The sequence below is a fragment of the Trichosurus vulpecula genome, chromosome 2 (assembly GCF_011100635.1).
Source record: "Trichosurus vulpecula isolate mTriVul1 chromosome 2, mTriVul1.pri, whole genome shotgun sequence".
NCBI classification, from domain to species: Eukaryota; Metazoa; Chordata; class Mammalia; order Diprotodontia; family Phalangeridae; genus Trichosurus; species Trichosurus vulpecula.
The window spans coordinates 148889479-148915491 of record NC_050574.1 but is presented as its reverse complement, the minus strand read 5'-3'; the positions used below and the strand labels follow the sequence as shown (position 1 = coordinate 148915491).

General features: G+C 36.3%; 1 protein-coding gene across 1 annotated transcript in view; it reads left to right on the top strand.

Moving 5' to 3' along the window:
- CNTN5 (contactin 5) overlaps positions 1–26013 on the top strand; it is a 578245-nt gene that overhangs the window by 367787 nt on the left and 184445 nt on the right. The window lies entirely within an intron of this gene.

Genomic DNA, 26013 nt, shown 5'->3' with positions numbered 1-26013 from the left:
TTGCAGAATTACTTTTTTGTGATTCTACCATGATGATGTTCTTGGAAAAATGTATTTGAAAAGAAGTAGTCAAAATATATTTTTTATTTTCTGCTAACTTATGAGAAAAATAAAGGGTCAAAGGCACTAAATTTTATAAACCATTTTTATGCCAGAGTTTTGTGCCAGTGTGATTTCCTTAGTATGTAGTGGTTCTCAAACTTTTTGGTCTCAAGACCCCCTTTATGCTCTTAAAAATTATTGAGAATTCCACAAAGAGCTTGTATGGGTTATATTTGTCATTTATGGTATTAAAAATCAAAATGTTTTAGTATTATTATGAAAATAGTTCTGGCCCCTCAGTCATCTGAAAAGGACTCAGGGACCCCCATGGGTCCTAAACTATAATTTAAAAATTAAAAAATTTTCCCCAATTATATGTTAAAACCGTTTTTACATTTTTTGTTAAATTTTTGATTTCCAAATTTTATGCCTCACTCCCTCCTGAGAACTACTAGATATGGAATTTGTAATACGGAGACTCCCTCTCCCAATGAAGATAACTACCTGCCTTATAATTTATATTCTTAGAGAATTCCCTAAAGGGCTGAGAGGTTAAGGTACATGCCAAGGGTCACACAATCAGCATGTATCAGAGATAAGCTTTAAACACTGAGGAGGAGGGGTTAAACTTGCTCTGTTTATCCTCAGAGGGAAAAACCAGTTAAGGTAGAAGAGGGAAAATTAGGCTTGATGTCAAACACGAAGTTCTTAATAATCAGAACTGCCCAAAAGTGAAATGGTTTTCCTCAAGGAGACATTAGAGGTCTTCAAGCAGAAACTGGATGACCAGTTAACAATATGTTATAGTGGGAATTATTTCATGTTGGAATTGGTCTATATGACTCCTGAGCTCCCTTCCGAATCTCAAATTCTGTGATTCTGTACATACATCTTCCTGTCCCAGGATTCCAATACTCTATCCATCATTCTGTGTTCTATTTCACAAATATTATAAAATTAGGATACAGCCATCATTCCTAATAATCTGTCTCTGAGTTAAAAAAGCATATATTTTAATAATTTCACTACATAAACTGTTTTCATTCCGCATAGACTTATAACATCATCATTATTGTATGACAAGTCAGCATGCAGCTGATTCAAAACTATTCATTAACACAGAAGTCCAGGACAAGTTCAATATCACTTGTGACTTCTTTAATCATCATAGCATTTGTACTTTCACTTCAGAGCACTGATTGGCCTATGTACCCTTAAAAGTCAAATTATGCCATATTTTAAGTATTTTTTCTTGATTTTGCTTTTTAAAATTTCATTAATTTCATCAATTTTTACTAGAAATAATACTTTTCCAGCTGTTACTTTTCTGATTCTGATAACAAATTGATTCCACATTTTTCAGGAACATTCTTATGTTAAACCAAATAAATCATTTTTAGGCAGCATGGTGGAGTAGAAAGAGACCGAGATAAAGAGTCAACCCTGGATTTGCCACATAGCTCAAGCAAGTGAACTAGGATCTCTGAGCCTCCATTTCCTGCTATGTAAAATGAGAGGGTTGAACTAGAGGAGCTAGCACTAAAGTTTTCCAGATCTATTTTACAAATGATTAATGCTTCAAAACAGACCAAAATATCTTGTTATTTAAATCCCTTTCTCTAATATTACCTTTAAAAGATAACTTTACCAGTTGGCATCTTATTTTAGTTTTGATGGGCTTTAATTTAAAGTTACTACTTTTCAAAAGTACCCATTGAGGATAGGCATGTGATATTTCTGATTACTATAGTTTTTGAGAAAAATTTTGAGGTGAAAATCACAAACAATTAGCTAGGCCAATTATCAGTAAGGGTCCAGTCAAAGACCAGCTCTTCAACAAATTAGTTAGACATTCAATTGCTTGCATTCAATTCATTCATATGTCTTTTCTTCTACTGTTATTGCACAGATAAGATAGTCTCAAAAACCTTATGATTGCAAATATGGTACACAATCCATTAAATGCCACAAATTAACTGCTCCTGTAATTGAGGAGATCAAGAGTTCTTTTTGCTCCCTTGGTTGATGAATGCTTTTCCCTGCTTGTACTTCCTTCCACTTATTGTCTTTATCAGTGCAGTAGTAACCTCAGTGACAAATGTGATTTAGCATTCTATCTTGAGGTGATGTGATGGCATTATAACAAATTCCCAAATAATTGCTATTTGTTTCCAGTAGAGCTTGTGAATTTTTGTCACACAGAGCTAATTCTACAAAGTCTCACAGATAGATATAATGAAGAGTGATTGAACATTCCTGTGCTGTGCCAGTCACTTCAGGCAAGAATCTGTTATTCTTTTTAAATTTCCTTGTTTATTCACTTTTAAAACAATATGCATATCCCTAATAATTCAGGCTATCCAAAAGCCTACTTACTGAATGATTTTGGCAGAAGTGTGATTTCAGTCACTATAAACAGACCAATTTGGGGTAATTTCATTAAAATGGATCCATCATTTTGTTTCTGGGAATATGAATTCAAGAAGGAAGGAGAATGATTTCCTCTACAATGAAATATTCTTCAGTTACACTTGAGTGAAATGAAGTCACACTTCAGAGACTGGTGACTTCCCAGCTCTGTCTTCCATGCACAGGATTTTTCTGAGTGTAGAAAAAAAGTCTCTATCCAGTAATATTGGGTTTAGAGCTGAAACAGATGTCAGAGATGATGTAATCAAATCCTGTCATTTTACAGATGAAAAAATTGGGAACTATAATAGTCACTAAGAAAGTAGGTTACTTGAAAATTCATGTCCTAAGGAAAACTAAGTGGACACACTAAACCCCTTTTAGTCAAGGTGTCTGCACTTATGCTTTGCCCATATGCACTAGGGCAGGTAGGTGGCACAGTGGATAGAGTACCAGGCCTGGGGTCAAGAAGACTCATCTTCCTGAGTTCAAATCTGGCCTCAGACACTTACTAGATGTGTGACCCTAGGCAAGTCACTTAATCCTGTTGGCCTCAGTTTTTTTCATCTGTAAAATGAGCTGGAGAAGAAAATGGCAAACCACTCTAGGATCTTTGCCAAGAAAACCTAAAATGAGGTCACAAAGAGGTCACATGACCGAAAAGGACTAAACAACAACAAATATATGGAGGTATAATGTTGTTTTCATTATTTCTATAGCTCCTTATCAGTTAAGAGGCCAATGGGTAGTGTAATTTTTTCCAACTAGAAAAGAAAGATTAAAAGATCATGTCAGATAGAACCCCTATTAGATGGGGGGAAAGTCCTAGAATTTTTGAGCACCACTAAATAGAAAAAGGGGAAGCAGGCTTACCAGTACCAGTAGCCAGTCAATTACAAATTAAGAGAACTGCTACTCCAAATTGAATATAATCATGAGCAGCTGTAGCTTTGTCTGGCTCACTGACCTACTTAAGGAGTGATCCGTCTGGACAGAAGTTTGTGGTTTCCCTGTCATTGCTAATGGGATCTAGTAAAATCGACCCCTCTACTTTATCCTTCTCCCTTGCTTCATCACTGGCTAGCAAACTGACATCACTTGTCCTGAGAAATTTCTTTCTCTCTTAAAACATTCTTTATTTGTTGTACATACTTTTACAATGTCTTTTATCATCACGTAAAGATAAGCTTATTTTTACTACAGATTGAGTAAGTGTTAGGTATAAAGGAGTAGACCACACTTAACTACTATGACCCTTTATCGAAGTTTCTCTCTCTCTCTCTCTCTCTCTCTCTCTCTCTCTCTTTCTCTCTCTTTCTCTCTTAACACAAGGAAGAGTTCTTCATTATATTAGTAACTGAAATTTAGGTATGCATAGCATTTTACAATTTATGAAATACTTCCTCAAAACCTTCTTGTAATATACATAGTGAAAATATCATTTTAGCCATTTTACAGATTAAGAAACTGAGATGCAGAGAGTTAAATGGCTTGTTTAAGGCTGCACAGTTAACAAGGAGCAAAGTTAAGATTTAAACCAATGTATTCTGGCTCTAAGTAAGGCAATGGCTCCGTTCACTGCATGCTGTTATTATCTCTAGAGGACGCTAGAGTTAGTGGAAAAGTACAGTGATTTGTTCAATTAAATCTTATGTTAGCTAGGTATAGTGGAACAGGCATTAAATTTGGAATTCAAAAGACCCAGGTTCAAGTCATGGATCTGCTACTTAGCAACTAACTGGATAGCTTTCAGCAAGTCATTTCATTTCACCAAGCCTTAAACTCTTTGTCAGTGAAACGGTGAATTACTAATCCTATCTCACAGGTTTATTTTACCCCAAAAACGAAAAAAAAGGATGGGGATAGGGACTGAACCTGGGATTCCATTGGCATAGGAAACTAAAAATAAGGAATTTTCTTCTGTGGACACTGGTTGACAACGTCTGAGCAATAATGTCTTAAAGAGATGAAAACATGATGTCTTAAAGAGTTTAAGTGATTTGCTTCAATCACGCAGCAGTATGTGTTAGGTCTTTCTGCTTCTCAGGCCAGTTCTCTAGCCCCTATCTCATGCTAGCTCTCATGCTCTGTAAATTAAAAAGTACTATGCAAACATGGGATATGGTTTTTATATCAATGTGAAATTTCATTAATTAAAACCACTAATGCAGAATTTGTGATAACAGGAATTACATCTGAATTGACTCATGCTACTTGTGAAGAAAAGGGTTTTATAAGCAAATGAATACTGTTAACAAGGTTTGTCTCCTAAGAAAATTAGCTATTTTCTTACACTTTAGAAATATTAATTTACCTGTGATCACTATCATTGTATTGTAAAGAGAGGCCTGCTTAGCTTAGGCTAGAGTGATTACTGAGGTACTGATTATTTATTTATTAATTACAAAAAAACTTATTAGCAAGAACTAAGTAGCTTAGTATCAGTTATACAGGTATAAAAGGACCTCCTAAGATCCTTGTCAGCTCTAGATGCTGTTCATATGAGCAGAGCAGTTAAAATATATATATATATATATATATATATACATATTTGACAATAGTTTAACTTTATTTCCTTATACATATTCAGTGATTTACACTTAAAAATTAATTCTGATGGTCTCATATTAGTCTAAATTAATGAGATCTTAAAGTATCTGTGCTGTTGTTTATTAAGTTTTGATAACCAGCCATGGTTTACCACCATAATTTTCTTAAATAGCTAAAACATCATCTACATTGGGCAACCATTTAATACATTGCCTGTCTCAACAGGTTAATTTCATGTCTTCTTTCCGGATGCCAAAATTAGCTTTATTATCATCCTTCAAGAACAACAACTCCTGTTAGGTTGTTAATTCTCACAAACCACAAAGATAGGCAAAATGAATGTGAATTTAAAGGTTCAAACATTCAGTTCAATATGTTGTCTGCTAGTATGGAACTAATGTGTTTTTCACTCTCAATATTGATCATAATAAGGAATATAATACAAGCTTCTTTATAACTGCTTTTTTCTAGCTGCTAAGTGATATTTCACCTTTCATCAGAAAAGAAAGATAGATGGTACTTATTCTGCATTGCAAGTCAGAGAACCATCTAATTCAATTCCTTCTAAAATACTAAATAAGGATATTCTCAATGGAGCCAGCCACAGTAGTCATTCATTATACCTTTTATATCTTACAATCCTAGAAAATTCCTACAGTGGGCCATTCAACAAAGCAACATTTCCTTGTAGAGCAGCTAAGTGAAAAGCATCTTTCTAAACTGCTCTAGGCCGTATTACTTTTCATAAGTAAAAAAAAAAAATCACAAACTTTGTGGTGCAGTCAGACACATCACTTATCAAAATTAAAACAAAGTAAGATAATCAAAATCTGGTTAGATTACTAACCAGCAGAGCTAATAGTAAGAGGAGATTATAAAGACATAGAAGCATAATTATAGATTATGAATTTTAGCATTTTGAAAATTGCTTACTGCTGCCACAGTTATCTGATTATAAGGTTTGCAATTTAAATGAATTGCTTTTATATTAGTGCAATAAATGTGTCTGAAAATATTTACTGGAAAAAGAATGTCTTTGATCACCAAGATGAAGTAATTCTTTTTGTATGGCACCTAGAGCAATGGCATGCACAATGAGATGCTAAAAAAAAGCTTTCTGGTGCTGGTGGCAATGCTGATCATGACCAAATGATGATGATGGAAATGATGGAAATGGACATGGTAAAGTGCTAGATATTAATCCTTCTTCATACACTTCACGTATGTACTTTACAGCTCTGTGATTTACCAACTATTTAAATTCTTAAACTACAAAAGGTGAATTTTCTCATCCATGATAAAGTAAAACTACCATGAGGATATAGACATCTTACTTGTATTATATTCCCACGCATTCTCATAGTCTGCAATACTGGTCCAGACACTGCAGCTCAGTATATTCTCATTCAGTTCAATCCAACAGACACTTAATAGACAATTACTATGCACTAGGCATTGTGAGGTCAAAGACAAAAAGGAAACAGGCCCTACTGTCTGTGCTTTCATTCTAAGTGAAAGCAGTTCAATGGCAGAGTGGATAGAGTGTTATCTGGAGTCAGGAAGACCTGAGTTCCGCCTCAGACACAAAATAGCAGCTTGTATGGTGCAGTGGATAGAGCACTTGGCCTGGGGTCAGGAAGACCTGAGGTCAAAACTAGCCTCAGCTTCTAACTAGTTGTGTGACCCTGGGCAGGTTGCTTAACCTCTGTCTGCCTCAGTTTTGTGAAATGGCAAAATAGTAGCACCTACTTCCCAGGGTTGTTGTGAGGATCAAATGAGATATTTATACAGTGCTTAGCAGAGTGCCTGGTCCATAGTAGGAGCTTAATAAACGCTCATTCCCTTCTCCTTTTCTTCTCTTCATTTCTTTATCTTGAGTTATATGTTCCAAAATATTTTTTATCGACCCATCCCTGTGCCCACCTTTGCCTTGAATTAACCAGTAGTGTTATATGGATGCGGAATGAAATCTGCTCATAAGCTTTTCCCAGAAACAATGTAAGCCAACACATACACACACTACATAGAAACATAATACATCCTCATTCCAATTGCTCTCCCCCACTTAGAGGATCTGTCCTTTTCTTCCATAGAGAGGTTTTACTTGACTCTTGTTCTCTCCTCTATCATTATAATCAGCTCTTCAGCATCTATTTGCAGGTCAGTTTAGAGACAGTAGCACTGTTTTTGGCTCTCCTGACTTTAAGCTACTCACAGTCTCAGACTCAGCAAGGACATGATTCCCCTCTTAGTAACTACTGCCTCCCTGCTCCCATAACTTAACTACCCTGCCATGTTTCTGATGCTGCTAATGGCAGCATCACAGCATCTCCTGATCACCATGCTGGCTGGGCTACTATGTCCACATTTTAGAAGGGACATAGACAAGCAGTGTTGCATCATGGAAAGAGTGTTGAACTTGAAATCAGAATACAGGTTTGACTTCTAACACTGCTGCATGCTTCACTCCACTCCACAGAACAAGGTGCCCCTCCCAGGGTAAATTCATCATCTCTAATCTTATCACCATATTGCTAAATCAAGCTTTGAGTGCAATCTTGGCCCTCAGCCTCCTCTCCCCTCTTATTGGAGTGCTGATGGGTGGCACCCAACTCCTCCCAATACCTTCCTTCATAGAAGGCAGAAACTGAACTTTGGGAACTCACTCCACTCTACGTCTGTTGTTCTGCCTCCTTTCAATTCTATAGAACAATGACCCAACATTTATGCTATGGTGGCTCCCACTACCCACAGATTTCCTGCCTCCTTTTGTGTGCTGTCTCTCCCTTTAGATTGTAAGCTCCTTGAAGGCAGAGACTGGCTTTCTTTATATTAATTGTGTCTCTAGCACTGTGCCTGGTACACAGTAGGTGCTTAATAAAAGTTTATTGGATTGGATTATGGAATTGAATTGTTACCTGTGAGACTTCAAGCTAAATTACTTCCCCTTTCTAGGTCTCAATTTCATCATCTGTCAGGGGAATCAACTCATTACATGATTTTTGAGCTTCTCTGCAAATCGAACTCTTTTCAGTTCCATGAGACTGTAGTACATTCAGAGGACAGGATGATGAGGGTCTGGAAGCTTTATCAGATGAAGTACAAGTCTAAGGAAAGATATGATAATGATTTTCAATGTCCAAAAAGGGGAAGGGTATAATGTGGGAAAGGGGGCATACCTGTTCTTTGAAGTTCTGGAGGGAACACCCTGTGAGTAGAATAATCAGGAGTCAAAAACTGGCATTTAGGTCCAGTTTCATCAATTGCTTTCTGAGCAACTGTGTAAATTACTTCACTTGCCTGACCTTTAGTTTCCTAATCTATAAAATGCCTTGCCTACTTTACATATAAGTACAGGTTACATGAGATAACATGTAAATGTTGTTGGTCAGTCCTTTCTCAGTCAAGTTCACCTTTTCGTGAAACCATTTGGGGTTTCCTTGGCAAAGATGATGGAGTGGTTTGCCATTTCTTTCTCCAGCTCAATTTACAGATGAAGAAACTGAGGCAAACAGAGACACACAGCTAGTCTGAGGCCAGATCTGAACATAGAAAGATGAGTCTTCCCAACTTCAGACCTAGTATTCTATCCACTGTATTGCCTAACTGCCCACTTCATAAATTCTAATGCAAGCTATTGTTAAACTATGAGATATGTATTTTGGAGTGATAAAAACCATGGAAATTTAGAGATGTGAAGTCATGGAATTCCCTAGAAAGTTAAGGAGCTTCCCATTTCTGGAAGTATTTAAGCATAGAATAGATAACCAACTTACAGAGATTTTTAAAAAGAGGTTGAAAAGATGAGCTACATGACCTCTGAGATCCCTTCTAATACTAAGATTCAGAAAATATAAAGTAGCAAGTGCCATTGTGAATAATTTATTATTGGTTGATTTTGTTCAGTTGCTTTTCAGTCATATGCCACTCTTTGTGACCCCATTTGGGGTTTTCTTGGCAAAGATGCTGGAGTGGTTTGCCATTTCCTTCTCTAGCTCATGTTACAGATGAGGAAACTGAGGCAAACAGGGTTAGGTGGCTTGCTGAAGGGTAACACAGCTAGTAAATGTCTGAGGCCAGATTTGAACTCAGGAAGATGAGTGTTCCTCACTTTGGGCCCTGCACTCTATCCACTGTGCCGCCTAGCTGCCTGTATTGGGTCATAACATTGACCCTTCATCTCTACCATATTACAATTTCCTTAGCAAATTAATAGGTATAGAAAATACCTGTGAGAAGCAGCTTAAGGGTCCAAGCTCTATCTCATCACTTATACAAAATTAAAAGTAGCAATTTGTGATTTCATTAACTCTTTAATCTCACTATAAAATAAATGTATCTGCATGGAAAGAACCAAGAAATAGCAATGTTGTTTTCAGATCTCCCAAAAAAGAGATTTAAGACATTTTATATCAATATTATAAAAGTGTCACCCATGGTTAATATTCTAACATTGGTGATGAAGAACATGAAACCAAGTAGAGAATCTGGTTCCATATGACTGGACATTATTACAATGCTTATAATAATAATGCTCTAGCTAGGTGATTACTGCCCCAAGGATAAGAAATTTTCCGTGTAAACATCTAATTAACAGTTTTAAATTTACAAGAATCTCATTCCAGTGAAATTAAGGTTCTTTGGGCTTCAGGATAATATGGAAATAATTCTGCTACTCATTTTGCATTACTCAAGGTTAATATTGGCGCTTCTAACTGTGTTTATCCCCCAGACAGATAGGTATTTTTGTACATGGTCTATCAATCATTAACCCTTGATAATTATGCCCAGAATATGTGTGTGCTATTTTAGGTAACCATTCTTATCCCAAGGGTCTTTTTAATGGAAATTGTTAGTTAAACTGAGATGTAGAGGACAAAAAGGTCTCACCTGTAGTCAGTCATCTCAAGGATTATATTAGCCTCTCATCCAGTCTGGGTTGGTTGGCTGGCTGGTTGTTGTCCTTTATTCTTGAAGAGGACCAAAATGGCATCACTATATTAGAGTCAAGTTGCAGTGCGTCCAACTGTGGCTGATCAGACCAATATGAGCTCGGAATGCAGTACCGTGGGTCAGGCACAAGTAGTCCATGTGAACATCTGGAGTGGATTCTCTAAATTTATGTATCTCATATTTCTTTTGAGCTACTTCAATTCTGTTTTGCTCATAGAGCACAAGACCTTCCCTGATAATGGCATGCCACGCTGAGTGGTCCTGTGCCAGTGTCTCCCATGTCACACAATCAATTCCAAAGTTAAGAGAGACCTTGAGAGTGTCCTTGTATCACTTCTGACCACCATGTGAGCACTTGCCCTCTATAAAATAGTCTTTTAGACAGGCATACATTTTGCATTGTAACAACCCAGTCTGGGTTAGTAAATCAGGACAAGAAAGAAACCAGGGAGGAAAGGAAAGGCATCCATTAAGCATTAATGCTTGTGTCAGATATTGTGCTAAGCCCTGGGGTTACAAATACAAGCAAAAATTAAAGACTAGCTCTTCCATCAAGGAACTTACATTTTAATGGAGGAAGCTGAAAAGGCTGGAGTGGCTATTTAGAGAGGAGGGTGGTTGCTTGTCTGAAAGCATGGTTTGGAAAGTCAGGAAATGGACCAGGAGAATAAAGGCAGGACAGCCTGGGCCCTTTCACAAAATGGAGACTCCAGGAGGAACTCATCAGTGGGAGAAGTGGAGTGGGCCTTGTGTCAGGGTATTCCAGGGTGAGTCCACAGTAGAGAGTGTGGGCTGTTCCGGGGCAAAGAAGCTCCAGAACTAGAGAAAGAGAAAAATGAAAATAAGCAGGCAGAAGCAAACTTTTCATCATTTGTGTTTGGAAATGGGGCCCCATCCTCCCGCCTGTGCAGAACCCTATCAGACTTGGAGAAGGTACAAAAAACATAAATGAATTTTCATGTCTTTGGGGAGCCTGTATTCCCTTGGATTGCTTTCCCTTTATGTCTGTGGGTGTGTTTCCTTTTTGTATTAAATACTTCCTTAACGGGGTTTTGTATGCAGTTTTGCATTTAAGCTGCCTGAGGTTTTAGGAAGGGAGGATACCATAGAGAATTGGCAGAAATGAATTTGTATCACACATCAGGCATTATTGTGTACCTTGGTAGACCCTTTTAGGTAATTCCCTCTCCTTTATAGTAGGTGCGTGTCTGAGGTTAGGTGAGACCTTGCTGGAAATATATTTGGTTGTTTGGTTTAGGTTCAGTTCAGCCCTGTTTATTTTCTTCTTTCTTAATCATTGAAAAGCCTCTAGAATTCCTATGTCTGAAGAAACTGTATATATCATTGCAGCTAAACCAGACCAGGACCAAATGAAAGTTAGGTGACTAGGTGTGTATTATACTATAAGACAGACAGAAACAGAGAGGAGAGAAAACAGGTAGACAGAGACAGAGAAAGACAGACACAGACAGACAGTGCAGCTATTAACCACTGTGCTAAGTGCCAAAAAACAAAGAAGTCCCTCTCATCCTATCCAACCCCCTCACGTTACAGATGAGGGAACTGAGACCAACGAATCATATGTAACTTGTTTGATTTGTTCAAGTAGTATGTGTCAGAAATTTTAAATGCAAGAGCCCAATACTCTTAATTCCCTGTCCAAAAGGCACCCACCATACTACCACTTGAGGTCCTTTAATTTCTACCTTTAACTGGATATTATTTCTCAACTTATAAAAAGTTCAGAAGAATGATCTGTCCTCCTTGAAAACCTAAATAAAATAGCCTACCGAATTATCATGCACTGCTGAAATCAAATCAGGAGAAAGTAGTGTTAAATTAATAATGAGATAATTACTACTTGATCTTCCTTTCAGATGCTTTTTGAGGCTGAAGAAAGCATATCATATGTATTTATATATGGTAGTAGTGTTTCTTTGAAATCAGGCCAATAAGTTTTCATTGTTTGATAAGCCTCATTTTTATTGCAATAATTGATAAGATCCATAGGAAGGAAATATTCATATCCTATGTCAACTTGGTATCTAAAGTAATGACAAATATGGTTCCTTTGGATGAGAGTTAAAGTTTCATTTTTTCATATGGATAATTAGGTATTGAAACCAAGGAAAAATCTGTGGGACTTGAACAGCGATTAAAATTAACATGAAGAGACCTGGTGCCACCATCACCTCCTGAATAGCAACAAAAACCTTTCAAAAGCATACACAATTGCTGCCATTTTTAATAATGTGCTTTCAAATGGGGTCACTCTAATCAGTGAGTATTTGGTTCCTCCAGTCAGGAGAAACCTGATTGGGTTTATGAAATAAGAATATGATACAATTATGCAAGTAGTTTTTAAACTAGTTTTAACTAGTATAGTTGACATAGATATTGTTATCTTTACAAAAGTATTGGGTACAATTGACTAATACTAACTCTCAAGTCAGGGTATCTAAGTTCAATCTCACCTTGGACAACTATGATCCATACAGCCTTTGGGCAAGTCACTTACTTGCCTTCCCTGGGAAAGTGGTCCCTTCATCTATAAAATGATGGGGTTGGAATAGATGGCTTCTGCAGTTTCTTCCACTTTTGAAACTAGAAATCTATGATGCTATGAAATCCTCCATTACCTCCACTAATCTCTCAAGGATTTAATTAGGTAAAGTCTGTGTCTTCCCAAATAAAATGAAAAGAGAGAGGAGCAACAACTCAGATAATGTGATTACTATAGAGAGATGAAATAATTCTCACCAAAAGTGAAGTGTTGTGGTAGAAACAGATTTGGAGTCAAAATATCTGGTGTGCTCAGCTAATGGTATCTGTGTGACATTGAACATGTTTCTTCTTCTCTCTTGTCCTATTTCTGCATTTAGAAAAAATGAGAGGATTAAACCAGATCATCAAAAAGGTCTCTTCCAGCTCTAAATCTGTCTGAACATTCATTTTTTGTTTCCTTTGCTGAACCCTCCTCAAGATCACACTCTCTAACCATAGGTGTGCCTCAGGCTTCTGTCCTAGGTCCTTTTCTCTTCTTCATACTATTTCACTTGGTGATCTCATTAGCTCCCATGAATTCAATTACCATCTTTATACTGATAATTTTCAGTTCTACCTTTCCTGCCCCATTCTCTCTCCTGACTTCCAATCTGGCCTCTCTAATACCCTTTCAGACATCTTAAACTAAATGTCCGGTAGGCATCTTAAACTCAATATGTCCAAAGCAGAATTCATTCCCCCCACCTTCCTTATTACTATAGAGGTCAACACCAACCTCCCAGTCCCTGAGACTCACAGCCTAGGAATCATCCTGCATTCCTCATTATCTCTCACTACCCATATTCAAGGTATCATTTTGACTTTGCAACATCTCTCCAATATGCCCCCTCTCCTCCTCTGACACAGCCACTTCTCTACTAAAGGCCCTCATCACCTCTTGCCTATAGTATTGTAATAGCCTGCCTGTGGGAATGCCTGCCTCAAGTCTCTCTCCATTTCAAACATTCTCCATTCTGCCATTAAAACGGGCCTGCACAACCTGCAGCCATCAGGTCACTTGTAGTACACCAAAGGGTTTTGGGCAGCCCATGAAAAATATAGAGGAAAACTCTAACCCTAACCCTAACCCTAAATGCACTCAGGTTGTGCAGGCCTGGGCTAAAGTCATTTTCCTAAAATAGAGGTCTGATCATATCACCCTTCCCCCTAGCCACCCACTCAAAAATCTCTAATGGTTTTCTGTCTCCAGGAGCAAATACAAAATGCTCTGTTTGGCGATCAAGGCCCTCTATAAATTAGTCTCCCCTCACCCCATTCCAGTTTTCTTACACCTTATCCCAGACATATATTCTTCAATCCAGTGACACTGGCCTCCTGGCTGTTCCAGAAACAAGACACAACATCTCTCAGCTTCAGGCTTTTCTCTGGCTGTCTCCCATGCCTGGAACACTCTTTTTCCTCCACTGGGACTACTGACCTCCCTAGACTCCTTTAATTTCCAACTAAAATTCCAACTTCTACAGGAAGCCTTTGTGATTCCCTCTTGATTCCAATGCTTTTCCTCTTTTATTTCCTATTTATCCTGTATATAGTTTAGTTTGCTTCTTATATATTTGCTTACTTGTTTCCCTCTTAGACTGTAAGTTCCTTGAGGGAAGGAACTATCTTTTGCCTCTTTTTGTATCCCCAAGTCCTTAGCATTGTGCCTGGCACATAGTAGGCATTAATAAATGTTTTTTTTTAATTGAATGGAATTTTAAATTCCCCTTTTTCTTCAGTAGGGATTGTTGGGATTGTAATGCTGATGGTGATTAAAGATCTTCCCCACCCATTCATCCCCTTAATAAGCCTCAGGTGAAACTAGTTAAGGGAAGCTTGATTAGGGGAGGCTTGTTTGTAGGACGGCCCACACCCTTTTTCTAACTAGGCATGATACCCATACCTAGGCCCATACCCTTTCGCTAAGTAGGTGCTAAGCCCCAGGCCTACAACCTTTTGCTGATAAGGTGTGAATCCCTCAAGCTCCAAAAAGGGTATATATGCTCTGAGGGTAGCCATTAGCTCAGAGGTGAAGAGATTGAGAAATGGAGAGAGAGAAAACTGGAAGGGCTTAGAGAACTGCAAGGGCTCTCAGAACTGCAAGCTCTCAGAACTACAGGAGAGGAAGAAGGCAAGCAGATAGCTAGGGTTCGTGAGTGAGTATTTATGGGAAGGTCCCAGTAAAGGGGAAGGTTATGGGATGGCTTGTCTCCTTGCTGCAATATTGTGTTTTAATTTCCTTACTGTTACATTGAAGCAGACTTACTGGTCTTGGGCTACAATTGTTGCTATGTTGAATCGGAATTAATTGGTTTGGGGATTTGATCCTCTGGTGTCTAAATAAAATGTTTTACTTCTTCTGCCTTCTATATAGTGAACGTCTTATATTTTGCGATTTCGAACCATACAGGCATATTCATGATCACTATCGATATTGTGAATCTTCCCTTACTGATACAGGGATCTAAAATACCCAGTTAATTTGCTTAAACTTCCTCCATCAATATAAAGTCAGTGAAACAGATGAATAATTTATATTCTTTTATTCAGATACACTGAAAATATGTTTATATATTCAAATTGAAATGCAACATGATTGAGATAATTATTGGGATGACCAAGTCCAAGAAATATTTTTACCAGAAATACTCAGATAGCCCAGGCAAAATGCAGCTAATTACCTCAATTTCCCCAAACATTAGCATTTTGAGGGACCATATTAGTACCAACCCTGGCTCAAACCCTTGCTCGTCCCTGAAACCTCTTGTCACTCTGGCAACCAACAGTGAGATTTTCCTCTCTGAATTCCCACAACGCCTGTCAGTCTATAAGATGCAATTTATCATTTGATTATATAAAGTCTTATTTGTGCTCTGATTATTTCACACATCTGGAAACCCAAGAATAATTGCCTTAAGAATACAAATGATTTCATTTGTGTACTTCTCAATTCTTAGAAAAGTATCTGAAATAGAGAATCATATTGTTTTAGAGCTGAATGATGTCATTACTTTAATCTTGTCCAACTCCAACATATCTGTAACTGACTAAACTGAAGTATGAAGATTAAGTGGTTTGCCCATGTATCAGAAACTAGATAATGTCAGAGCTACATTTAAGATCAACAATCTGGTTCAGCCCCCCTCCTTATTTTTAATATTGGGTACTTAATAAGTGCTATTTATTTGGTATTTAGGAGGCAGCTAGGTGGCTCAGTGGATAGAGTATTGTGCCTGGAGTCAGAACAGATCTGAGGCTAGATCAGCTCTAGCCTCAGACACTTACTAGCTGTGTGACCCTGAGCAAGGCACTGAACCCTATTTGCCTCAGTTTTCTCATCTGTAAAATGAGCTGGAGAAGGAAATGGCAAACTAATATCTTTGTCAAGAAAACCTCATGGACGGTATAGCCCAGGGGAGTCACAAAGAGTCAGACACACTGAATAACAATGATTTGACTTTGAAAATAAACAAAGTATTTTCAAAATAAAATAATATGTAGTTTGCTTTATTAATGTTATAAACTTTAGCCAGTCACATTTTCCAATTAGATCAGCACACTTTAAATGGAGAGAAAAAAAAATCATTCCTGTTAGCAATATCAGAAAGTTCTTCTCTAGATAGAATCCTTGTGACTTTAGAAGTTCTGGGGTCATGATAATTCATCCATAGCTTCTGGGAGAATTAGAAGGTTATAATGTAGTATACTGAGCAGGTAGGTGGCACAGTGCTGACCCTGGAGTCAGGAAGATATATCTTCCTGAGTTAAAATCTGGCCTCAGACACTTACTAGCTGTGTGACCCTGGGCAAGTCACTTAACCCCATTTGCCTTAGTTTTTTTATCTGTAAAATGAGCTGGAGAAGGAAATGGCAAACCACTCTAGTATCTTTGCCAAGAAAACTCCAAATGGGGTCACAAAGTGTCAGACACGACTGAAACAACTGAACAACAACAAAAACAAAAACAATATAATATACTGACAGAAAAAGAAGAAAACATAGATTTTCAAGGGAAAATAAAAGTTTAATATTTTTATTCATTCTTTTGTTTTAGAGTCTACATTGAAAACCACTGGCAAGTCCTATGTTCAAAACTTGAAATGATGGTACAGGTCAGATCATTATGAGAAGCCACAGGACAAATGAGCCAATACCACCTCAATTAAATATGTGACTAAAAAATTTGCAAACTGCAATGTACCCAAATCCACTGTATCTTCTACTTTTAGAATAATATTAGTGGAAAAGGTTAGACCCTCAGTATAGCAATCATTGGAACTGCTTGCTTAGCTTTATTTAAGTGCAAGGTTTTAATTTCTCTTTGTTGATGAAATCAATTTCTCATTAGTATTAAGCTAAATGCTTCTAGGGAAAAAATGAAAAATAAATGTGTTTGCTACAGGTCTTTATAGTTGGCTGAGACCTATAGTAAAAAAAAACACCAAACAATCTAAGAATAATGAAAACTGAAATATATCTTAAGGAGACAGGTTTAATCTGTTGGAGGAGAGAGTTTTCCAAAGTATGATTCAAGAGAGCAGCCAGGGCTTCTAACTGTAATTCAGGATTGTCACACAATTTTCCTAGCACTTTTTTTTAACAGTTAGTCCTTACCCCAATAACTGGTGTCTTTGGTTTATCAAACTCTCTGTAAGTGGGTTCATTTTCTTCTATATTTTTGTATGCCAAATCTGTCCCCGATCAATCCTTCTATTTCTTAGTCAAAACCAAATAATTTTGATGATTACCATTTGTAGTATAATTTAAGATCTGGAATGCCTAGACCTTATTCCTTCTCCCTTTTTTCACTATTTCCTTTAAGATTCTTCACCTTTTGTTCATCCATATGAATGTCATGATTATTATTTTTCTATTTCTATAAAATAATGCTTTGGTAGTTTCATTAGTATGGCATTGAATAAGTAAATTACTTGTTATCATGATTATTTGTTATATTTGCTTGGCCTAGCCATGAGCAAATAATATTTCTAAATAAAAATTTGATTTTTAAAAATTCAAGATTGGTACCACTAGATGCTTCTGTCTATGTGAAGGTAATGCAGACTTATATGTTCAGTAAGCTTCATGTCAGTTATGAAATGAATCTCATTTTTTAGTTGTTGGTTGTCTTTTTTTTGTTTAAATTCCCATTTCTCAACTCCAAAGTGAGGTCCTGCATTATGAAGCATAGAGGTGATCCATGGTCCTCAAAGTATTGATTAGGCAAAAAATCACAAACTCTGGCAAGCTCTATCCAATGGAAAAAGGTTTTGAATGTGGGAAAGAAAATACATTGTGATCCAAGAACTGGTCAAACTAAGATTAGAGCAGTTCATGACTAGGTTTTCTACCACTGATATGTTTCTGTAGAGAATTTAAAAAGGCATAGAGTAATTTTAATGAGGGTGGGGGTGTCACAGAATCACAGAATTTCAGAGTTTGAAGGGACTTCAGAAGGCTAACCCAGAACTAAAAAGGAATCTTATCTACAACATACTCATAAGGACAAATCTTCTAGCCTTTGTTGGAAGACCTCAAATGAGAGGAAACTCCATTCCTTGCCAAGCTGCCCACCTGACTTTTGTGCAGCTCTAATTATTAGGAAGCTAATTTCCCCTTTATGACAAGCTTCTATTTACTCTTTTGTCACACAGATTTAGATCTAGAGGGAAACATAGAGGCAATCTAATCAAGCCCCTCATTTTATAGTTCAGGAAACTGAGACCCAAAGAAGTTATGTGACTTCCTTGAAGTTACATAGAAAGTATCAAGGCCAGAATTTGAACACAGGCCTTCTGACCTGAAATCCAGTGTCCTTTTCCACTATGCTATAGTGCTCCTAGATTTGCCTTTTAGGACAGAGCAAAATAAATCTAACTCCTTTCCCACATAGTAGCCATTTGAATATCTGAAGGTAGCTCTCATGTCCTCAAGGCTAAACAAAACTCAGCTCTGTCAGATGACTGACATAAGGTATGGACTAGAGACGCTTTATCATCCTAATTGCCCTCTTCTGTATAATCTCTAGATTATCATTTTTCTTCCTGAACTGTGGTGCCCATAGTTTAGCACAATATTCCTGAAGTGGTTTAATAATAGAGGGACTAATATCTCCATATTCCTAGAAGCTAGGCAACCAATTGGCACAATGGATAGAGAGCAGGGCCTAAAGATGGGAAGATCTGAATTTAAATCTACCTTCAAATACTTACTGTGTGACCTTGGACAAGACACCTAAACCTCTGTCTGCCTCAGTTTCCTCAACTATAAAATGGGGATAGTGATAGCATCTACCTCCCAGGGTTGTTGTGAGGGTCAAATAAGATAATATTTGTAAAACAAACAAGAAACAACAAAACTTTGTATGGTGCCTGGCACCAAGTTGGCACTTAATAAAGGTTTGTTTTCTTCCTTCCTCCTTATGCCCATCTTAATTTAGCCCATATTCTTTAGTTTTTTTTTCATCCACATGACTCTGCAAGCTCATATTGTTATAGTCTACTATAACTCACCAACATTTGAAATGATGTCTTCCCCGTATCTTTCAAAACTGTTTTTTTAAACCCAAGTGTACAACTTTAACTATATTCCTATTAAATTTCATCTTACTGAACTCAACACAAAGTTTGTACCTACAATGATCTTTGTGGATCCTGATTCAGGCATTCAGCACATTAGGTATCCCTCCTAGCTTTGTGTTTTTCATAAATTTGACAAGTATGCCTTCTATGTCTTTATCCAAGTCAATCATAAATATATAAATTACCAGAAGGCCAAGCACAAGATCCCTGGTGAGCTCCACTGAGATCTCCATACAAATTGAAATCAACTAGCATTTTCTGAATCTGGCCATTTAAGGAGTGCCCACATGGACAAAATCACAGCTCCTTAAATAATTGAAACCAAAGATATAAAGGATCACAGTAATCTTTAGAAGTTCTTACAGAACGACTAAAGTACATCTGATACCTAGTGGAGTGCCTCAGGGACCTGTCCTTCATCTTAGGTTGTTTACCCGACGTTTTTACTACTGACTTGGATAAAGAAATAAATTGCAATTGTCATCCAATTTACAAATTACACAAAACTGGTAATGTCTTTAGACTGGAAAATCTTTAGATGTTTAAAGAGTTGTCATGTAGAAACAGGAGTAGACATTTTGCATTGTTTGTGAGGGAAGAATTAAGACAAATAGGTAGAATTTCCTAGCGAAACTATTGAAGAAGAGACTTCTAATGATTTAGAGCTTTATGGGCTCTTTAAGGGCTGTTTAAAGGCTCCTGTAAATAGTTGAGAACTTTGTCACTGTGGGTGTTTAAGCAAAGACTGCATGACTGTGGCACATAGAGCACTACCCTGTGACTTAAGATATGGATTTGAGTTCCAGTATTGCTATTACCTTCATGATATTTGGCAAATCATTTAACCTCTCTCGGCCTCAGTTTACCTATTAGTAGACCAAGGAAAGTCATTGGATCAGGGATCTCAAATTAGCCACAAATTGGCTTTGGGCTATTAGCAGCCACACAGATCATGCTATGCAGGCTTTTGTCCCTATGTTCAAGTAGAAATATGATTAAGTATTACATGATGAGCCTTGTAGAGACACAGAAATAGAGATAGTAGTTAAAACAAGCATTCGATGTTACCTTGAGTTCACTGTACTAGAAGTTCTCCGAGGTCTCTTCCAGTACTATCATTTTATGATCTCTTAGGTAAATTAAAATCATCAGATTATAGAAATCATGTAGATCAAACTCATTTTACAGATGAAAAAATTGAGATCTAGAGAAGTCAAGTCACTCAGTTGGCCAAAATGGCAAAGATAGTAAAAGTAGCAAAAATGAACACCCAAATCCAGGGTGTGACAACTAGAGAAGGAGCGTGGTGAAGTCATTTAGTCAATAAATATTTATTAAGTGCCTACTGTGTGCTAGGAACTATAATAAGTGCTGCAAAATGGTGGAGTGGAAACAGCACAGAATTTGGGGTCAGAGGATCCGAATTTGAGTTGTTAATATACCTAATAAGTAATACAGCCAGTGATTCAAAGCAGGTCTTGACTCAGACTCCCATCCTTTTTCATGGTGGTCTAGTAGAAAGAGACCTGGACTTAGAGTCAGGACTTGGAGTCAGACCCCCTCTGATACTGACTTACAGTGGGACTATGGACAAGTCAGTAATTCTCTCTATACCTCTGTCTCCTCATTTATAAAATGGGGATATTAGCTGTCATACCTAGGTCACAGTGTGACAGACAGGATGTAAGCACAGGTCTAAGTGACCTTAAGTCCAGAACTCTATCCACTCTGCCATGCTCTCCCTAGCAAGGTAGGGTGCTAGAGAAAATAAAGTACTAGTCTAAGAGACAGGAAGCTTCACACCTTTACTAGCTCTTACTAAATTTTACTGGAGGGCAAGGTCTTTAATCTCTCTGGACCTCAGTTTCTATGAGATCCTTGAAAGAAGAGACTATTTGCCTATCTTTGTATCCCCATCATTTATCATAGTGCCTGATAATAGAAGCTTAATAAATGCTTATTAACTGACTGATAAAGAGGTGGATGGACTCAGTAACCTCTAACATTGTTTCTGGCTCTAATTCCATGATTATCTAATCATGCAGTCTACATCTCTCTCCATATTTTCCACCAAAATAAAAATCTTTGTCTAATATCCTACTGAAAGCTAATCATCCAGGACATTTCCTTGGTCTGCTAGTTTTGTAGCCTGATCAAAAAAAGAAAAAGAAAAAGAAATGACATTGGTATAGCAAAACCTATTCTTCATGACACCATAAAGGTTCTCAGTAATCTCTTCTCTAAGTATTGACAGACTATCCATTTAATAATATATCCTAAGCCTTGGGCCAGAAATCTAAATCCCAATTTAAGATACCACCTTTTTTCTGGCTTTTTTACTTTTCAAACCTGTCTACTCTTCTTAAGCAGCTACCTTCCATTGGCACTGATGATGGAATCATCAGTCTGTGCCCCTGAAGCTATTGGTTATTTGCCCCAAGCTATAAATTCCATAGCAATGCTTAGTTGGTTTCTACTAGTGATATAATTTTTCTTGGCAATAATTTGAAGAAGTTAGTAGCAGTTAGTAAGGTTTAAAATTATTTGTAAGCTTACTAATGTGTCCTAGACATACACCTCAGGAAGATAGCATGTCTCCAAAGACCTTGTATGAGTGGATATATAAACATAACAAAGAATCATCAACCACCAACACATTGCTTCTTCCTCTGAGCAGCTATGGATGCAGTTATTATGGTGGTTATTATGGATCCGCAATACACATGATAGTTAACTTGGACATTACTGAGATAATTCATGTGTAAATAGGGCTTTTGTTGTTGTTGTTTGAATGGTCCAAGAGCAGTTGCACTTTGCTATGAAAACACTTTTTAATAAAGCAAATCATATTCATTATCTAATTCAATAACACATTAAATAACTGTTGAATTATCCTTTTCTGTCAAGACTTTAATAAGATTGATAGTAAGTTGAGTGATAGTCACCTTTTTGTGTTCCCTCATAAGTATTTTTAAATTTCTGAAATGGGTGATAGGTTTTCAGTTAGCGGACACTACCATTTGACAGATAAAAAATATTCTCATGTTGAAAGCTCTTAATCACACAAGTGGGTTGGTAGCCTAAAGTACAGAGGTGTTCATAAACCACCTTCAAAAGGAAAATATAATGTGTTGCTTCCTGTCAGTAAGGAAGAACTTGTCTTAAATCAAGATGTGAAATACTGTCAGTTTCTAAAACTCAATTATTCCCCCAAAGTCAGAGAACTTTTAAACCAGTCTTCTAAAAATGGCCACTTACCAGATGCATGTTTAACAATCAAGAAATTTCCACTATCTTAAGAAATTCTGGTGATGCTGTTAATGTCCCACAACCTTGGGAACTTTCATAGTAGAGCTGGGGTCCATGTGCATCTATCTATATCAATCTCTATCTATCTATCTATCTATCTAAATTATTCCAATATTATTAATATATAATTACATTTCGATATTTCATTGATTTATTTTGTAATTTATGTATTTTTTCTTATGTACTTAAAACATTGTTATGCATTTATGTTGGTTTATTTTATAATCTATGTACTTTATCTTACGTACTTAAAATGTTACATTTTAAAATTAGTTATTTTGTACCTATGTATTTTATCTTATGTATTTAAAAACATTATGAGAGCAGATCCATAAGCTTCAACAGACTACCAAAGGGGTCCATAACACAAAAAGATTAAGAACCCCTGTACAAGAGCAATTATTTTGTTTAAATACAAAATATGTGCTCACATGTATTTCTTTTTATATAGTGTGTATCATACAACTTGTATCTATATAGGAATCTCAAAATATTCAAATCTCTGAGTTAAAAAGAACCCTAGAAGCTACCTAATCTAATACATACCTGAAAAAGTAACACCCTCTACAACAGCGATGGTAAACTCAAATAAAAACAAATCCCTGCAGCTGTATATTGACTTAGAAAACCACAAGTTAACATTATCTATGTTGTATTATATTGTAATTTATTTTATTAAGTATTTCTCAATTATATTTAATCTCAAAAGTGTTGTGGGCCACTGAGGCAAATGATACCTCTGCTCTATAACATTCTCCATAAGTGATCATCCCACCTCTGCTGGAAGAGCTCCAATGATGAAGACCCCACTACCTCCTGAGAAGGATATTATAGTTTAATTTTTTTACTAATCCAAAATCTGTCTCTCTGCATTCTTCACTCATTGTTGCTAGTTTGACATTCTATGACCAAGTGAACAAATCTAAACCTCTTCTACATGGAAGCCTTTTAAATTGTCGATGGTAGCTATCATCTCCTTCCTAAATCTTCTCTCCTTCTGGGTAAACACTCCCAGTTTATGAGCTGATGGCATAGTCTTTAGTCCATTCTTTGGACACTTTCTGTTTTGTTGGTGTCCTTCCAAAAATGTAGCACTGAGAACTGAATACAAATGAGCAGTTATTGATTGAGTGAGAATGGCTACGCACTGTTCTTCAAGGATAAATTGTAGAACATCACTATTTTAACACCATTTGCTCTAAATTATCCAAGATAGATCATCATATGGGAAATTTCATAATGCACCAAAATGCCACTTCTATACTCAGAAGTTTGAGTTGGGTAGCAAGCATGTTATATTTCTAACATATACAAATGTTAGATGTCTGTACCATGGCAGAATTATTACCTCTAGTCTACTTGAATTGAGAGAAAAGTTAGTTGTCTCCTTCACTAAACATCCTTTCTACTTGTGTGTAGATGTGATATGGCATGGCTAAAAAATTAGTGTATTTAGTTAATATCTTTTATAAAAATAAGAAGCTGAATACATTATGACAGGATGCAAATACAAACATGCTAAATGATCAAAATAAAGTAAAACATTATTAAGAAACTAAAGTTTTGGAACCATAAAATTAAGAACAACAGAGTACTTTATGATACTACATGTTTTTTATTTTAAAATGAACTGTCTTTGACCAGATTGTCAAGAAAGATGATGATCATCTGAAATTTTTAGAAATGACTTTCAATGAATATTTTCATGAAAATTCTAATAATTTGATTGGAATTGGCAACTTTCTGGATGATGAATTGACAACAGATGAAAAAGATAATTTAATTGACACATCAACAGATTTTTTAACTATAAACATAATTCATAAATAGCAGCCTTACAAATTTTTGGCTAAACAATAAAAAAATGAATCTCTGTATTTCAGCATGAGGTTTTATAAAACTTTCCTGTCATTTTTTACCACATATTTGTGTAAGTGAGCATTTTCACTTTATTCTTGTTTTAAATCAAAACACGGGGAAAAAAACTTAATTTTAGACTGTATTTGCACAGTGTTGAACCAAATATTGCAAACTGTTGTTCAAATAAAAATGTCCAACATCCAAATTAAGTTTTTATATGATCATTACATTATGCTACGCATCTTCCAAGTTGTAATTCCTTTTATTAGAATATTATTTGTATTAAACACAAGTTGTAAAATAAACTTAATGGGAAGTTATGCAAAATATAAAAGGTATTGCTGGATTAATTCTTTTATAGAATGTCCCACATAGATAAGCTAGATGCATTCCCAATAAGATCAGGGGTGAAACAAGGATGTCCATTATCACCCCTACTATTCAATTTGGTACTAGAAACATTAGCTGTAACAATAAGAAAAGAAAAAGAAATTGAAGGAATTAGAATAGGAAAAGAAGAAACTAAATTATCACTTTTTGCAGATGATATGATGATTTATTTAGAGAATCCTAGAGAATCAAGTAAAAAGCTCCTTGAAATAATAAACAACTTTAGCAAAGTTGCAGAATATAAAATAAACCCACATAAATCCTCAGCATTCCTATACATTACTGACAAAGCCCAACAGCAAGAGATAGAAAGAGAAATTCCATTCAAAGTTACTGCAGACACTATAAAATATTTTGGAGTCTATTTGCCAAGACAAACCCAGGGCCTATATGAACATAACTATGAAACACTTTTCATGCGAATAAAGTCAGATCTGAATAAATGGAAAAATATCAGTTGCTCATGGTTAGGCCGAGCTAATATAATAAAAATGTCCATTTTACCTAAATTAATCTATCTATTCAGTGCCATACCAATCGAACTACCAAAAAATTATTTTACTGAGCTGGGCAAAATTATAACAAAATTCATCTGGAAAAACAAGAGGTCTAGAATATCTAGGGTATTAATGAAAAGAAATGCTAGAGAAGGTGGCCTAGCCATACCAGATATTAAACTGTACTATAAAGCAGCAGTCATCAAAACTACCTGGTACTGGTTAAGAAACAGAGGTGTGGATCAGTGGAATAGGTTAGGAATACAAGATGGAGAAGTCAACAGCTATAGCAATCTACTCTTTTATAAACCCAAAGAGGCCAGCTTCTGGGCTAATAATTCACTATTTCACAAAAACTATAGGGAAAATTGGAAAATGGTAGGGCAGAAACTGGGCATAGACCAATATCTTACACCATATACCAAAATAAAGTCAAAATGGGTTCATGATTTAGGAGTAAAGGCTGATACTATAAGTAATTTGGGAGATCAAGGAATAGTTTACTTATCAGATTTATGGAAAAGAAAGGAATTCATGACCCAACAAGAGATAGAGAGCATTACAAAATGCAAAATGGATAATTTTGATTATGTTAAATTGAAAGGTTTTTGTACAAAAAAAGCCAATGCAACAAAAATTAGGAGGGAAACAGAAAATTGGGAGAAAATCTTTACAACTAGTATCTCTGATAAAGGCCTCATTTCTAAAATATACAGGGAACTGAGCCAAATATATAGGAATAAAAGCCATTCCCCAATTGAGAAATGGTCAAAGGATATGAACAGGCAATTTTCAGAGGAAGAAATTAAAGCTATCTATAGGCATATGAAAAAATGCTCTGGATCACTACTGATTAGAGAAATGCAAATCAAAACAAC